The sequence below is a fragment of the Cyprinus carpio genome, unplaced genomic scaffold (genome assembly GCF_018340385.1).
Source record: "Cyprinus carpio isolate SPL01 unplaced genomic scaffold, ASM1834038v1 S000000402, whole genome shotgun sequence".
Lineage (NCBI taxonomy): Eukaryota > Metazoa > Chordata > Actinopteri > Cypriniformes > Cyprinidae > Cyprinus > Cyprinus carpio.
Window position 1 is genome coordinate 1 of NW_024873145.1, and position 13,587 is coordinate 13,587.

The 13,587-nt window shown below is 48.9% G+C and overlaps 28 non-coding genes across 28 annotated transcripts; 20 read left to right on the plus strand and 8 right to left on the minus strand.

Moving 5' to 3' along the window:
* Positions 1 to 242: 242 nt before the first annotated feature.
* Positions 243 to 314, plus strand: trnag-ucc. The gene has a single exon. It is a non-coding gene; the product is annotated as a tRNA-Gly (tRNA).
* Positions 315 to 421: 107 nt separating this feature from the next.
* trnad-guc lies at positions 422 to 493 on the minus strand. Its single transcript has one exon. It is a non-coding gene; the product is annotated as a tRNA-Asp (tRNA).
* A 501-nt stretch (positions 494 to 994) lies between these two features.
* LOC122142898 lies at positions 995 to 1,111 on the plus strand. Its single transcript, XR_006158844.1, has one exon. It is a non-coding gene; the product is annotated as a U5 spliceosomal RNA (small nuclear RNA).
* A 380-nt stretch (positions 1,112 to 1,491) lies between these two features.
* On the plus strand, positions 1,492 to 1,563 carry trnag-ucc. Its single transcript has one exon. It is a non-coding gene; the product is annotated as a tRNA-Gly (tRNA).
* Positions 1,564 to 2,242: 679 nt separating this feature from the next.
* LOC122142915 lies at positions 2,243 to 2,358 on the plus strand. Its single transcript, XR_006158861.1, has one exon. It is a non-coding gene; the product is annotated as a U5 spliceosomal RNA (small nuclear RNA).
* Positions 2,359 to 2,742: 384 nt separating this feature from the next.
* On the plus strand, positions 2,743 to 2,814 carry trnag-ucc. The gene has a single exon. It is a non-coding gene; the product is annotated as a tRNA-Gly (tRNA).
* Positions 2,815 to 3,492: 678 nt separating this feature from the next.
* Positions 3,493 to 3,605, plus strand: LOC122142917. The gene has a single exon (XR_006158864.1). It is a non-coding gene; the product is annotated as a U5 spliceosomal RNA (small nuclear RNA).
* A 379-nt stretch (positions 3,606 to 3,984) lies between these two features.
* Positions 3,985 to 4,057, plus strand: trnag-ucc. Its single transcript has one exon. It is a non-coding gene; the product is annotated as a tRNA-Gly (tRNA).
* A 103-nt stretch (positions 4,058 to 4,160) lies between these two features.
* On the minus strand, positions 4,161 to 4,232 carry trnad-guc. The gene has a single exon. It is a non-coding gene; the product is annotated as a tRNA-Asp (tRNA).
* A 502-nt stretch (positions 4,233 to 4,734) lies between these two features.
* Positions 4,735 to 4,849, plus strand: LOC122142919. The gene has a single exon (XR_006158866.1). It is a non-coding gene; the product is annotated as a U5 spliceosomal RNA (small nuclear RNA).
* Positions 4,850 to 5,230: 381 nt separating this feature from the next.
* trnag-ucc lies at positions 5,231 to 5,302 on the plus strand. The gene has a single exon. It is a non-coding gene; the product is annotated as a tRNA-Gly (tRNA).
* Positions 5,303 to 5,405: 103 nt separating this feature from the next.
* Positions 5,406 to 5,477, minus strand: trnad-guc. Its single transcript has one exon. It is a non-coding gene; the product is annotated as a tRNA-Asp (tRNA).
* A 992-nt stretch (positions 5,478 to 6,469) lies between these two features.
* On the plus strand, positions 6,470 to 6,541 carry trnag-ucc. The gene has a single exon. It is a non-coding gene; the product is annotated as a tRNA-Gly (tRNA).
* Positions 6,542 to 6,645: 104 nt separating this feature from the next.
* Positions 6,646 to 6,717, minus strand: trnad-guc. The gene has a single exon. It is a non-coding gene; the product is annotated as a tRNA-Asp (tRNA).
* Positions 6,718 to 7,217: 500 nt separating this feature from the next.
* On the plus strand, positions 7,218 to 7,333 carry LOC122142910. Its single transcript, XR_006158855.1, has one exon. It is a non-coding gene; the product is annotated as a U5 spliceosomal RNA (small nuclear RNA).
* A 381-nt stretch (positions 7,334 to 7,714) lies between these two features.
* On the plus strand, positions 7,715 to 7,786 carry trnag-ucc. The gene has a single exon. It is a non-coding gene; the product is annotated as a tRNA-Gly (tRNA).
* A 104-nt stretch (positions 7,787 to 7,890) lies between these two features.
* trnad-guc lies at positions 7,891 to 7,962 on the minus strand. The gene has a single exon. It is a non-coding gene; the product is annotated as a tRNA-Asp (tRNA).
* A 499-nt stretch (positions 7,963 to 8,461) lies between these two features.
* On the plus strand, positions 8,462 to 8,575 carry LOC122142912. Its single transcript, XR_006158858.1, has one exon. It is a non-coding gene; the product is annotated as a U5 spliceosomal RNA (small nuclear RNA).
* Positions 8,576 to 8,955: 380 nt separating this feature from the next.
* Positions 8,956 to 9,027, plus strand: trnag-ucc. The gene has a single exon. It is a non-coding gene; the product is annotated as a tRNA-Gly (tRNA).
* Positions 9,028 to 9,131: 104 nt separating this feature from the next.
* Positions 9,132 to 9,203, minus strand: trnad-guc. Its single transcript has one exon. It is a non-coding gene; the product is annotated as a tRNA-Asp (tRNA).
* Positions 9,204 to 9,708: 505 nt separating this feature from the next.
* On the plus strand, positions 9,709 to 9,823 carry LOC122142920. The gene has a single exon (XR_006158867.1). It is a non-coding gene; the product is annotated as a U5 spliceosomal RNA (small nuclear RNA).
* Positions 9,824 to 10,204: 381 nt separating this feature from the next.
* Positions 10,205 to 10,276, plus strand: trnag-ucc. The gene has a single exon. It is a non-coding gene; the product is annotated as a tRNA-Gly (tRNA).
* Positions 10,277 to 10,380: 104 nt separating this feature from the next.
* trnad-guc lies at positions 10,381 to 10,452 on the minus strand. The gene has a single exon. It is a non-coding gene; the product is annotated as a tRNA-Asp (tRNA).
* A 507-nt stretch (positions 10,453 to 10,959) lies between these two features.
* On the plus strand, positions 10,960 to 11,074 carry LOC122142899. Its single transcript, XR_006158845.1, has one exon. It is a non-coding gene; the product is annotated as a U5 spliceosomal RNA (small nuclear RNA).
* Positions 11,075 to 11,603: 529 nt separating this feature from the next.
* trnag-ucc lies at positions 11,604 to 11,675 on the plus strand. The gene has a single exon. It is a non-coding gene; the product is annotated as a tRNA-Gly (tRNA).
* A 679-nt stretch (positions 11,676 to 12,354) lies between these two features.
* On the plus strand, positions 12,355 to 12,469 carry LOC122142900. The gene has a single exon (XR_006158846.1). It is a non-coding gene; the product is annotated as a U5 spliceosomal RNA (small nuclear RNA).
* A 379-nt stretch (positions 12,470 to 12,848) lies between these two features.
* trnag-ucc lies at positions 12,849 to 12,920 on the plus strand. The gene has a single exon. It is a non-coding gene; the product is annotated as a tRNA-Gly (tRNA).
* Positions 12,921 to 13,024: 104 nt separating this feature from the next.
* Positions 13,025 to 13,096, minus strand: trnad-guc. The gene has a single exon. It is a non-coding gene; the product is annotated as a tRNA-Asp (tRNA).
* Between the last annotated feature and the right edge of the window lie 491 nt (positions 13,097 to 13,587).

The window sequence follows — 13,587 nt, forward strand, 5'->3', positions numbered from 1 at the left end:
CTAGCTTTTTTGTACGTGACGGGATCCAAACTCTGGACTGCTCTCTTTACTGACGGGTCCAGACAAAGATCTCATTAGCTCCTCTAGCCCTATCATTGACTCATGCGCTTCGAGCCTTCTTACTGACAGCGCAAGTTGGTGTCTTCTGCCTGCGCCGGAGGGTATAGTGGTTAGCATAGCTGTCTTTCCTTGAAGGGGAGCTTTTGTGAGTGACCTGTATTTCTGGCACCTTTTTCCTGCCTGCGTTGGTGGTATAGTGGTGAGCATAGCTGCCTTCCAAGCAGTTGACCTGGGTTCGATTCCAGGCCAACGCATTTCCTTTGGCTCGGGCTGACATCGTAGCCGTACTCCTTCTGTGAGCCGTGGTTGCGCCAACCAACTTTTGGATTTGTCGTCCAGCAAGCAGAAAAGAGCTAGCTCTCTCCCCGTCGGGGAATCGAACCCCGGTCTTCCGCGTGACAGGCGGAGATACTGTCCACTATACTAACGAGGAGCTGCGCATGCAGCAGTTTGTCCCCAGCCAGTGCCACAGCACTGACATCACTAAACAAAGCATGGCTTTTTTTTATGCCGACACAGCCCTTACACCATAAAATACCAGGTTGGACCCATCATAAGCTGAAGTCGCTTAACATTTGGAACACTATATGTTATAGGGGTCATTATTTGGACTCTTTTATTTATTTATTTTTTTCCTCCAACTTTCAGATGGAGGCATGAGAAAGGGATTGCATTGCCTTGATTTGCTTCTGTCACGAAAACAAATTTCTCGTATGTGTTAAACATACCTGGCAATAAAGCTCATTCTGATTCTGATTGATTTGGCTTGTGGTCATTAGGTGACTGACGGGAATTTTTTGTGACCTTTACTCCTCCCCTTTGGAGTGAGGGGGTGACGAAATGCATGTGGGCAGGTGTCTTCACCATTGATGACCCTAGGTGAGAATAGTGGCTTACCACTGGCGCGCGCACAGTCCCAAGGGGGTGGGGATACAGCTCGAGTTTCTCTTCATTGTCGCATAAATCTTTCGCCTTTTACTAAAGATTTCCGTGGAGGGGAGCTTTTTGCGAGTGACCTGTATTTTTTGGGGACTCTGCTCACAGCAGAGCTACACCGGAATGTCAAGAGCAGAGTGAATTTTGGCCATCTGCCAACACACGGTGGGAGGACGTGCAACTGGTCATCGTCTGTGTTTGCAGCCTCTGTGTTTCCGGCGTCACCACTTTGTATTTATTTAGCCAGTATGGAAAGACAGCGCTTTTTTGTACGTGACGGGATCCAAACTCTGGACTGCTCTCTTTACTGACGGGTCCAGACAAAGATCTCATTAGCTCCTCTAGCCCTATCATTGACTCATGCGCTTCGAGCCTTCTTACTGACAGCGCAAGTTGGTGTCTTCTGCCTGCGCCGGAGGTATAGTGGTGAGCATAGCTGTCTTTCCGTTAAGGGGAGCTTTTGTGAGTGACCTGTATTTCTGGCACCTTCTGCCTGCGTTGGTGGTATAGTGGTGAGCATAGCTGCCTTCCAAGCAGTTGACCCGGGTTCGATTCCCGGCCAACGCATTTCCTTTGGCTCGGGCTGACATCGTAGCCGTACTCCTTCTGTGAGCCGTGGTTGCGCCAAGAACTTTTGGATTGGTCGTCCAGCAAGCAGAAAAGAGCTAGCTCTTCCCGCCGGGGAATCGAACCCCGGTCTTCCGCGTGACAGGCGGAGATACTGTCCACTATACTAACGAGGAGCTGCGCATGCAGCAGTTTGTCCCCAGCCAGTGCCACAGCACTGACATCACTAAACAAAGCATGGCTTTTTCTTATGCCGACACAGCCCTTACACCATAAAATACCAGTTGGACCCATCATAAGCTGAAGTCGCTTTAACATTTGGAACACTATATGTTATAGGGGTCATTATTTGGACTCTTTTATTTATTTATTTTTTTCCTCCAACTTTTTCAGATGGAGGGCATGAGGAAGGGATTGCATTGCCTTGATTTGCTTCTGTCACGAAAACAAATTTCTCGTATGTGTAAACATACCTGGCAATAAAGCTCATTCTGATTCTGATTGATTTGGCTTGTGGTCATTAGGTGACTGACGGGAATTTTTTGTGACCTTTACTCCTCCCCTTTGGAGTGAGGGGGGTGACGAAATGCATGTGGGCAGGTGTCTTCACCATTGATGACCCTAGGTGAGAATAGTGGTTTACCACTGGCAGCGCACAGGCCCAAGGGGGTGGGGATACAGCTCGAGTTTTCTCTTCATTGTCGCATAAATCTTTCGCCTTTTACTAAAGATTTCCTTGGAGGGGAGCTTTTGCGAGTGACCTGTATTTTTGGGGGCTCTGCTCACAGCAGAGCTACACCGGAATGTCAAGAGCAGAGTGAATTTGGCCATCTGCCAACACACGGTGGGAGGACGTGCAACTGGTCATCGTCTGTGTTTGCAGCCTCTGTGTTTCCGGCGTCACCACTTTGTATTTATTTAGCCTGTATGGAAAGACAGCGCTTTTTTGTACGTGACGGGGATCCAAACTCTGGACTGCTCTCTTTACTGACGGGTCCAAACAAAGATCTCATTAGCTCCTCTAGCCCTATCATTGACTCATGCGCTTCGAGCCTTCTTACTGACAGCGCAAGTTGGTGTCTTCTGCCTGCGCCGGAGGTATAGTGGTGAGCATAGCTGTCTTTCCGTCCGTGAAGGGGAGCTTGTGTGAGTGACCTCTATTTCTGGCACCTTCTGCCTGCGTTGGTGGTATAGTGGTGAGCATAGCTGCCTTCCAAGCAGTTGACCCGGGTTGGATTCCCGGCCAACGCATTTCCTTTGGCTCGGGCTGACATCGTAGCCGTACTCCTTCTGTGAGCCGTGGTTGCGCCAAAAACTTTTGGATTGGTCGTCCAGCAAGCAGAAAGAGCTAGCTCTCCCCGTCGGGGAATCGAACCCCGGTCTTCGACTGGACCAGGCGGAGATACTGTCCACTATACTAACGAGGAGCTGCGCATGCAGCAGTTTGTCCCCAGCCAGTGCGACAGCAGTGACATCACTAAACAAAGCATGGCTTTTTCTTATGCCGACACAGCCCTTACACCATAAAATACCAGTTGGACCCATCATAAGCTGAAGTCGCTTAACATTTGGAACACTATATGTTATAGGGGTCCATTATTTGGACTCTTTTATTTATTTATTTTTTGTCCTCCAACTTTTTCAGATGGAGGCATGAGAAAGGGATTGCATTGCCTTGATTTGCTTCTGTCACGAAAACAAATTTCTCGTATGTGTAAACATACCTGGCAATAAAGCTCATTCTGATTCTGATTGATTTGGCTTGTGGTCATTAGGTGACTGACGGGAATTTTTTGTGACCTTTACTCCTCCCCTTTGGAGTGAGGGGGTGACGAAATGCATGTGGGCAGGTGTCTTCACCATTGATGACCCTAGGTGAGAATAGTGGCTTACCACTGGCAGCGCACAGGCCCAAGGGGGTGGGGGTTGTGTTCGAGTTTGTTGATTGTAGGTTAGACTTTTCGCCTTTTACTAAAGATTTCCGTGGGGGGGAACTTTTGCGAGTGACCTGTATTTTTGGGGGCTCTGCTCACAGCAGAGCTACACCGGAATGTCAAGAGCAGAGTGAATTTGGCCATCTGCCAACACACGGTGGGAGGACGTGCAACTGGTCATCGTCTGTGTTTGCAGCCTCTGTGTTTCCGGCGTCACCACTTTGTATTTATTTAGCCAGTATGGAAAGACAGCGTCTTTTTTGTACGTGACTGGATCCAAACTCTGGACTGCTCTCTTTACTGATGGGTCCAAACAAAGATCTCATTAGCTCCTCTAGCCCTATCATTGACTCATGCGCTTCGAGCCTTCTTACTGACAGCGCAAGTTGGTGTCTTCTGCCTGCGCCGGAGGTATAGTGGTGAGCATAGCTGTCTTTCCGTGAAGGGGAGCTTTTGTGAGTGACCTGTATTTCTGGCACCTTCTGCCTGCGTTGGTGGTATAGTGGTGAGCATAGCTGCCTTCCAAGCAGTTGACCCGGGTTCGATTCCCGCCAACGCATTTCCTTTGGCTCGGGCTGACATCGTAGCCGTACTCCTTCTGTGAGCCCTGGTTGCGCCAAAAACTTTTGGATTGGTCGTCCAGCAAGCAGAAAAGAGCTAGCTCTCCCCGTCGGGGAATCGAACCCCGGTCTTCCGCGTGACAGGCGGAGATACTGTCCACTATACTAACGAGGAGCTGAGCATGCAGCAGTTTGTCCACAGCCAGTGGGACAGCACTGACATCACTAAACAAAGCATGGCTTTTCTTATGCCGACACAGCCCTTACACCATAAAATACCAGTTGGACCCATCATAAGCTGAAGTCGCTTAACATTTGGAACACTATATGTTATAGGGGTCATTATTTGGACTCTTTTATTTATTTTATTTTTTTCCTCCAACTTTTCAGATGGAGGCATGAGGAAGGGATTGCATTGCCTTGATTTGCTTCTGTCACGAAAACAAATTTCTCGTATGTGTAAACATACCTGGCAATAAAGCTCATTCTGATTCTGATTGATTTGGCTTGTGGTCATTAGGTGACTGACGGGAATTTTTTTGTGACCCTTTACTCCTCCCCTTTGGGAGTGAGGGGGTGACGAAATGCATGTGGGCAGGTGTCTTCACCATTGATGACCCTAGGTGAGAATAGTGGCTTACCACTGGCAGCGCACAGGCCCAAGGGGGTGGGGATACAGCTCGAGTTTCTCTTCATTGTCGCATAAATCTTTCGCCTTTTACTAAAGATTTCCGTGGAGGGGAGCTTTTGCGAGTGACCTGTATTTTTGGGGGCTCTGCTCACAGCAGAGCTACACCGGAATGTCAAGAGCAGAGTGAATTTGGCCATCTGCCAACACACGGTGGGAGGACGTGCAATCGGGTCATCGTCTGTGTTTGCAGGCCTCTGTGTTTCCGGCGTCACCACTTTGTATTTATTTAGCCAGTATGGAAAGACAGCGCTTTTTTGTACGTGACGGGATCCAAACTCTGGACTGCTCTCTTTACTGACGGGTCCAAACAAAGATCTCATTAGCTCCTCTAGCCCTATCATTGACTCATGCGCTTCGAGCCTTCTTACTGACAGCGCAAGTTGGTGTCTTCTGCCTGCGCCGGAGGTATAGTGGTGAGCATAGCTGTCTTTCCGTGAAGGGGAGCTTTTGTGAGTGACCTGTTTTTCTGGCACCTTCTGCCTGCGTTGGTGGTATAGTGGTGAGCATAGCTGCCTTCCAAGCAGTTGACCCGGGTTCGATTCCCGGCCAACGCATTTCCTTTGGCTCGGGCTGACATCGTAGCCGTACTCCTTCTGTGAGCCGTGGTTGCGCCAAAACTTTTGGATTGGTCGTCCAGCAAGCAGAAAAGAGCTAGCTCTCCCCGTCGGGGAATCGAACCCCGGTCTTCCGCGTGACAGGCGGAGATACTGTCCACTATACTAACGAGGAGCTGCGCATGCAGCAGTTTGTCCCCAGCCAGTGCCACAGCACTGACATCACTAAACAAAGCATGGCTTTTTCTTATGCCGACACAGCCCTTACACCAATAAAATTCCAGTTGGACCCATCATAAGCTGAAGTCGCTTAACATTTGGAACACTATATGTTATAGGGGTCATTATTTGGACTCTTTTGTTATTTATTTTTTTCCTACAACTTTTCAGATGGAGGCATGAGAAAGGGATTGCATTGCCTTGATTTGCTTCTGTCACGAAAACAAATTTCTCGTATGTGTAAACATACCTGGCAATAAAGTCATTCTGATTCTGATTGTTTTGCTTGTGGTCATTAGGTGACTGACGGGAATTTTTTAGTGACCTTTACTCCTCCCCTTGGAGTGAGCGCCACGAAATGCAGGTGGGCAAGTGTCTTCACCATTGATGCCCAAGGGGTGGGGATACAGCTCGAGTTTCTCTTCACATAGGTGACTGACGGCGCATCAGGTGTCTTCACCGCCTTTTACTAAAGATACAGCTCGAGTTTCTTTGTCGCATAAATCTTTCGTGGAGGGGAGCTTTTGCGAGTGACCTGTATTTTTGGGGGCTCTGCTCACAGCAGAGCTACACCGGAATGTCAAGAGCAGAGTGAATTTGGCCATCTGCCAACACACGGTGGGAGGACGTGCAACTGGTCATCGTCTGTGTTTGCAGCCTCTGTGTTTCCGGCGTCACCACTTTGTATTTATTTAGCCAGTATGGAAAGACAGCGCTTTTTTGTATGTGACGGGATCCAAACTCTGGACTGCTCTCTTTACTGACGGGTCCAAACAAAGATCTCATTAGCTCCTCTAGCCTATCATTGACTCATGCGCTTCGAGCCTTCTTACTGACAGCGCAAGTTGGTGTCTTCTGCCTGCGCCGGAGGTATAGTGGTGAGCATAGCTGTCTTTCCGTTAAGGGTAGCTTTTGTGAGTGACCTGTATTTCCGGGCACCTTCTGCCTGCGTTGGTGGTATAGTGGTGAGCATAGCTGCCTTCCAAGCAGTTGACCCGGGTTCGATTCCCGGCCAACGCATTTCCTTTGGCTCGGGCTGACATCGTAGCCGTACTCCTTCTGTGAGCCGTGGTTGCGCCAAAAACTTTTGGATTGGTCGTCCAGCAAGCAGAAAAGAGCTAGCTCTCCCCGTCGGGGAATCGAACCCCGGTCTTCCGCGTGACAGGCGGAGATACTGTCCACTATACTAACGAGGAGCTGCGCATGCAGCAGTTTGTCCCCAGCCAGTGCCACAGCACTGACATCACTAAAACAAAGCATGGCTTTTTCTTATGCCGACACAGCCCTTACACCATAAAATACCAGTTGGACCCATCATAAGCTGAAGTCGCTTAACATTTGGAACACTATATGTTATAGGGGTCATTATTTGGACTCTTTTATTTATTTATTTTTTTCCTCCAACTTTTCAGATGGAGGCATGAGAAAGGGATTGCATTGCCTTGATTTGCTTCTGTCACAAAAACAAATTTCTCGTATGTGTAAACATACCTGGCAATAAAGCTCATTCTGATTCTGATTGATTTGGCTTGTGGTCATTAGGTGACTGACGGGAATTTTTTGTGACCTTTACTCCTCCCCTTTGGAGTGAGGGGGTGACGAAATGCATGTGGGCAGGTGTCTTCACCATTGATGACCCTAGGTGAGAATAGTGGTTTACCACTGGCAGCGCACAGGGCCAAGGGGGTGGGGATACAGCTCGAGTTTCTCTTCATTGTCGCATAAATCTTTCGCCTTTTACTAAAGATTTCCGTGGAGGGGAGCTTTTGCGAGTGACCTGTATTTTTTGGGGGCTCTGCTCACAGCAGAGCTTCACCGGAATGTCAAGAGCAGAGTGAATTTGGCCATCTGCTAACACACGGTGGGAGGACGTGCAACTGGTCATCATCTGTGTTTGCAGCCTCTGTGTTTCCGGCGTCACCACTTTGTATTTATTTAGCCAGTATGGAAAGACAGCGCTTTTTTATGTACGTGACGGGATCCAAACTCTGGACTGCTCTCTTTACTGACGGGTCCAAACAAAGATCTCATTAGCTCCTCTAGCCCTATCATTGACTCATGCGCTTCGAGCCTTCTTACTGACAGCGCAAGTTGGTGTCTTCTGCCTGCGCCGGAGGTATAGTGGTGAGCATAGCTGTCTTTCCGTGAAGGGGAGCTTTTGTGAGTGACCTGTATTTCTGGCACCTTCTGCCTGCGTTGGTGGTATAGTGGTGAGCATAGCTGCCTTCCAAGCAGTTGACCCGGGTTCGATTCCCGGCCAACGCATTTCCTTTGGCTCGGGCTGACATCGTAGCCGTACTCCTTCTGTGAGCCGTGGTTGCGCCAAAAACTTTTGGATTGGTCGTCCAGCAAGCAGAAAAGAGCTAGCTCTCCCCGTCGGGGAATCGAACCCCGGTCTTCCGCGTGACAGGCGGAGATACTGTCCACTATACTAACGAGGAGCTGCGCATGCAGCAGTTTGTCCCCAGCCAGTCCCACAGCACTGACATCACTAAACAAAGCATGGCTTTTTCTTATGCCGACACAGCCCTTACACCATAAAATACCAGTTGGACCCATCATAAGCTGAAGTCGCTTAACATTTGGAACACTATATGTTATAGGGGTCATTATTTGGACTCTTTTATTTATTTATTTTTTTCCTCCAACTTTTCAGATGGAGGCATGAGAAAGGGATTGCATTGCCTTGATTTGCTTCTGTCACGAAAACAAATTTCTCGTATGTGTAAACATACCTGGCAATAAAGCTCATTCTGATTCTGATTGATTTGGCTTGTGGTCATTAGGTGACTGACGGGAATTTTTTGTGACCTTTACTCCTCCCCTTTGGAGTGAGGGGGTGACGAAATGCATGTGGGCAGGTGTCTTCACCATTGATGACCCTAGGTGAGAATAGTGGCTTACCACTGGCAGCGCACAGGCCCAAGGGGGTGGGGATACAGCTCGAGTTTCTCTTCATTGTCGCATAAATCTTTCGCCTTTTACTAAAGATTTCCGTGGAGGGGAGCTTTTGCGAGTGACTTGTATTTTTGGGGACTCTGCTCACAGCAGAGCTACACCGGAATGTCAAGAGCAGAGTGAATTTGGCCATCTGCCAACACACGGTGGGAGGACGTGCAACTGGTCATCGTCTGTGTTTGCAGCCTCTGTGTTTCCGGCGTCACCACTTTGTATTTATTTAGCCAGTATGGAAAGACAGCGCTTTTTTGTACGTGACGGGATCCAAACTCTGGACTGCTCTCTTTACTGACGGGTCCAAACAAAGATCTCATTAGCTCCTCTAGCCCTATCATTGACTCATGCGCTTCGAGCCTTCTTACTGACAGCGCAAGTTGGTGTCTTCTGCCTGCGCCGGAGGTATAGTGGTGAGCATAGCTGTCTTTCCGTGAAGGGGAGCTTTTGTGAGTGACCTGTATTTCTGGCACCTTCTGCCTGCGTTGGTGGTATAGTGGTGAGCATAGCTGCCTTCCAAGCAGTTGACCCGGGTTCGATTCCCGGCCAACGCATTTCCTTTGGCTCGGGCTGACATCGTAGCCGTACTCCTTCTGTGAGCCGTGGTTGCGCCAAAAACTTTTGGATTGGTCGTCCAGCAAGCAGAAAAGAGCTAGCTCTCCCCGTCGGGGAATCGAACCCCGGTCTTCCGCGTGACAGGCGGAGATACTGTCCACTATACTAACGAGGAGCTGCGCATGCAGCAGTTTGTCCCCAGCCAGTGCCACCACAGCACTGACATCACTAAACAAAGCATGGCTTTTTTCTTATGCCGACACAGCCCTTACACCATAAAATACCAGTTGGACCCATCATAAGCTGAAGTCGCGCTTAACATTTGGAACACTACATGTTATAGGGGTCATTATTTGGACTCTTTTATTTATTTATTTTTTTCCTCCAACTTTTCAGATGGAGGCATGAGAAAGGGATTGCATTGCCTTGATTTGCTTCTGTCACGAAAACAAATTTCTCGTATGTGTAAACATACCTGGCAATAAAGCTCATTCTGATTCTGATTGATTTGGCTTGTGGTCATTAGGTGACTGACGGGAATTTTTTGTGACCTTTACTCCTCCCCTTTGGAGTGAGGGGGTGACGAAATGCATGTGGGCAGGTGTCTTCACCATTGATGACCCTAGGTGAGAATAGTGGCTTACCACTGGCAGCGCACAGGCCCAAGGGGGTGGGGATACAGCTCGAGTTTCTCTTCATTGTCGCATAAATCTTTCGCCTTTTACTAAAGATTTCCGTGGAGGGGAGCTTTTGCGAGTGACCTGTATTTTTGGGGGCTCTGCTCACAGCAGAGCTACACCGGAATGTCAAGAGCAGAGTGAATTTGGCCATCTGCCAACACACGGTGGGAGGACGTGCAACTGGTCATCGTCTGTGTTTGCAGCCTCTGTGTTTCCGGCGTCACCACTTTGTATTTATTTAGCCAGTATGGAAAGACAGCGCTTTTTTGTACGTGACGGGATCCAAACTCTGGACTGCTCTCTTTACTGACGGGTCCAGACAAAGATCTCATTAGCTCCTCTAGCCCTATCATTGACTCATGCGCTTCGAGCCTTCTTACTGACAGCGCAAGTGGGTGTCTTCTGCCTGCGTCGGAGGTATATAGTGGTGAGCATAGCTGTCTTTCCGTGAAGGGGAGCTTTTGTGAGTGACCTGTATTTCTGGCACCTTCTGCCTGCGTTGGTGGTATAGTGGTGAGCATAGCTGCCTTCCAAGCAGTTGACCCGGGTTCGATTCCCGGCCAACGCATTTCCTTTGGCTCGGGCTGACATCGTAGCCGTACTCCTTCTGTGAGCCGTGGTTGCGCCAAAAACTTTTGGATTGGTCGTCCAGCAAGCAGAAAAGAGCTAGCTCTCCCCGTCGGGGAATCGAACCCCGGTCTTCCGCGTGACAGGCGGAGATACTGTCCACTATACTAACGAGGAGCTGCGCATGCAGCAGTTTGTCCCCAGCCAGTGCCACAGCACTGACATCACTAAACAAAGCATGGCTTTTTCTTATGCCGACACAGCCCTTACACCATAAAATACCAGTTGGACCCATCATAAGCTGAAGTCGCTTAACATTTGGAAACACTATATGTTATAGGGGTCATTATTTGGACTCTTTTATTTATTTATTTTTTTTTTCCTCCAACTTTTCAGATGGAGGCATGAGAAAGGGATTGCATTGCCTTGATTTGCTTCTGTCACGAAAACAAATTTCTCGTATGTGTAAACATACCTGGCAATAAAGCTCATTCTGATTCTGATTGATTTGGCTTGTGGTCATTAGGTGACTGACGGGAATTTTTTTTTGTGACCTTTACCTCCTCCCCTTTGGAGTGAGGGGGTGACGAAATGCATGTGGGCAGGTGTCTTCACCATTGATGACCCTAGGTGAGAATAGTGGCTTACCACTGGCAGCGCACAGGCCCAAGGGGGTGGGGATACAGCTCGAGTTTCTCTTCATTGTCGCATAAATCTTTCGCCTTTTACTAAAGATTTCCGTGGAGGGGAGCTTTTGCGAGTGACCTGTATTTTTGGGGGCTCTGCTCACAGCAGAGCTACACCGGAATGTCAAGAGCAGAGTGAATTTGGCCATCTGCCAACACACTGTGGGAGGACGTGCAACTGGTCATCGTCTGTGTTTGCAGCCTCTGTGTTTCCGGCGTCACCACTTTGTATTTATTTAGCCAGTATGGAAAGACAGCGCTTTTTTGTACGTGACGGGATCCAAACTCTGGACTGCTCTCTTTACTGACGGGTCCAGACAAAGATCTCATTAGCTCCTCTAGCCCTATCATTGACTCATGCGCTTCGAGCCTTCTTACTGACAGCGCAAGTTGGTGTCTTCTGCCTGCGCCGGAGGTATAGTGGTGAGCATAGCTCTTTCCGTGAAGGGGAGCTGAGCTGCACCTTTCCTGACAAAGTGGATGAGCATAGTGGTATTAGCTGATTTCCTATGGCCTGAGCTTTGTGAGTGACCTGATTTCTGGCCTTTACTGCGCTGGTGTCTTCTGTGCGCCGGAGGTATAGTGGTGAGCACATGAAGGGGAGCTTTTGTGAGTGACCTGTATTTCTGGCACCTTCTGCCTGCGTTGGTGGTATAGCGGTGAGCATAGCTGCCTTCCAAGCAGTTGACCCGGGTTCGATTCCCGGCCAACGCATTTCCTTTGGCTCGGGCTGACATCGTAGCCGTACTCCTTCTGTGAGCCGTGGTTGCGCCAAAAACTTTTGGATTGGTCGTCCAGCAAGCAGAAAAGAGCTAGCTCTCCCCGTCGGGGAATCGAACCCCGGTCTTTTTTCCGCGTGACAGGTGGAGATACTGTCCACTATACTAACAAGGAACTGCGCATGCAGCAGTTTGTCCCCAGCCAGTGCCACAGCACTGACATCACTAAACAAAGCATGGCTTTTTCTTATGCCGACACGGCCCTTACACCATAAAATACCAGTTGGACCCATCATAAGCTGAAGTCGCTTAACATTTGGAACACTATATGTTATAGGGGTCATTATTTGGAGTCTTTTATTTATTTATTTTTTTCCTCCAACTTTTCAGATGGAGGCATGAGGAAGGGATTGCATTGCCTTGATTTGCTTCTGTCACGAAAACAAATTTCTCGTATGTGTAAACATACCTGGCAATAAAGCTCATTCTGATTCTGATTGATTTGGATTGTGGTCATTAGGTGACTGACGGGAATTTTTTGTGACCTTTACTCCTCCCCTTTGGAGTGAGGGGGTGACGAAATGCATGTGGGCAGGTGTCTTCACCATTGATGACCCTAGGTGAGAATAGTGGTTTACCACTGGCAGCGCACAGGCCCAAGGGGGTGGGGATACAGCTCGAGTTTCTCTTCATTGTCGCATAAATCTTTCGCCTTTTACTAAAGATTTCCGTGGAGGGGAGCTTTTGCGAGTGACCTGTATTTTTGGGGGCTCTGCTCACAGCAGAGCTACACCGGAATGTCAAGAGCAGAGTGAATTTGGCCATCTGCCAGCACACGGTGGGAGGACGTGCAACTGGTCATCGTCTGTGTTTGCAGCCTCTGTGTTTCCGGCGTCACCACTTTGTATTTATTTAGCCAGTATGGAAAGACAGCGCTTTTTTGTACGTGACGGGATCCAAACTCTGGACTGCTCTCTTTACTGACGGGTCCAGACAAAGATCTCATTAGCTCCTCTAGCCCTATCATTGACTCATGCGCTTCGAGCCTTCTTACTGACGGCGCAAGTTGGTGTCTTCTGCCTGCGCCGGAGGTATAGTGGTGAGCATAGCTGTCTTTCCGTGAAGGGGAGCTTTTGTGAGTGACCTGTATTTCTGGCACCTTCTGCCTGCGTTGGTGGTATAGTGGTGAGCATAGCTGCCTTCCAAGCAGTTGACCCGGGTTCGATTCCCGGCCAACGCATTTCCTTTGGCTCGGGCTGACATCGTAGCCGTACTCCTTCTGTGAGTCGTGGTTGCGCCAAAAACTTTTGGATTGGTCGTCCAGCAAGCAGAAAAGAGCTAGCTCTCCCCGTCGGGGAATCGAACCCCGGTCTTCCGCGTGACAGGCGGAGATACTGTCCACTATACTAACGAGGAGCTGAGCATGCAGCAGTTTGTCCCCAGCCAGTGCCACAGCACTGACATCACTAAACGAAGCATGGGTTTTTTCTTATGCCGACACAGCCCTTACACCATAAAATACCAGTTGGACCCATCATAAGCTGAAGTCGCTTAACATTTGGAACACTATATGTTATAGGGGTCATTATTTGGACTCTTTTATTTATTTTTTTTTTTTTCCTCCAACTTTTCAGATGGAGGCATGAGAAAGGGATTGCATTGCCTTGATTTGCTTCTGTCACGAAAACAAATTTCTCGTATGTGTAAACATTCCTGGCAATAAAGCTCATTCTTGATTCTGATTGATTTGGCTTGTGGGCATTAGGTGACTGACGGGAATTTTTTGTGACCTTTACTCCTCCCCTTTGGAGTGAGGGGGTGACGAAATGCATGTGGGCAGGTGTCTTCACCATTGATGACCCTAGGTGAGAATAGTGGCTTGCCACTGGCAGCGCACAGGCCCAAGG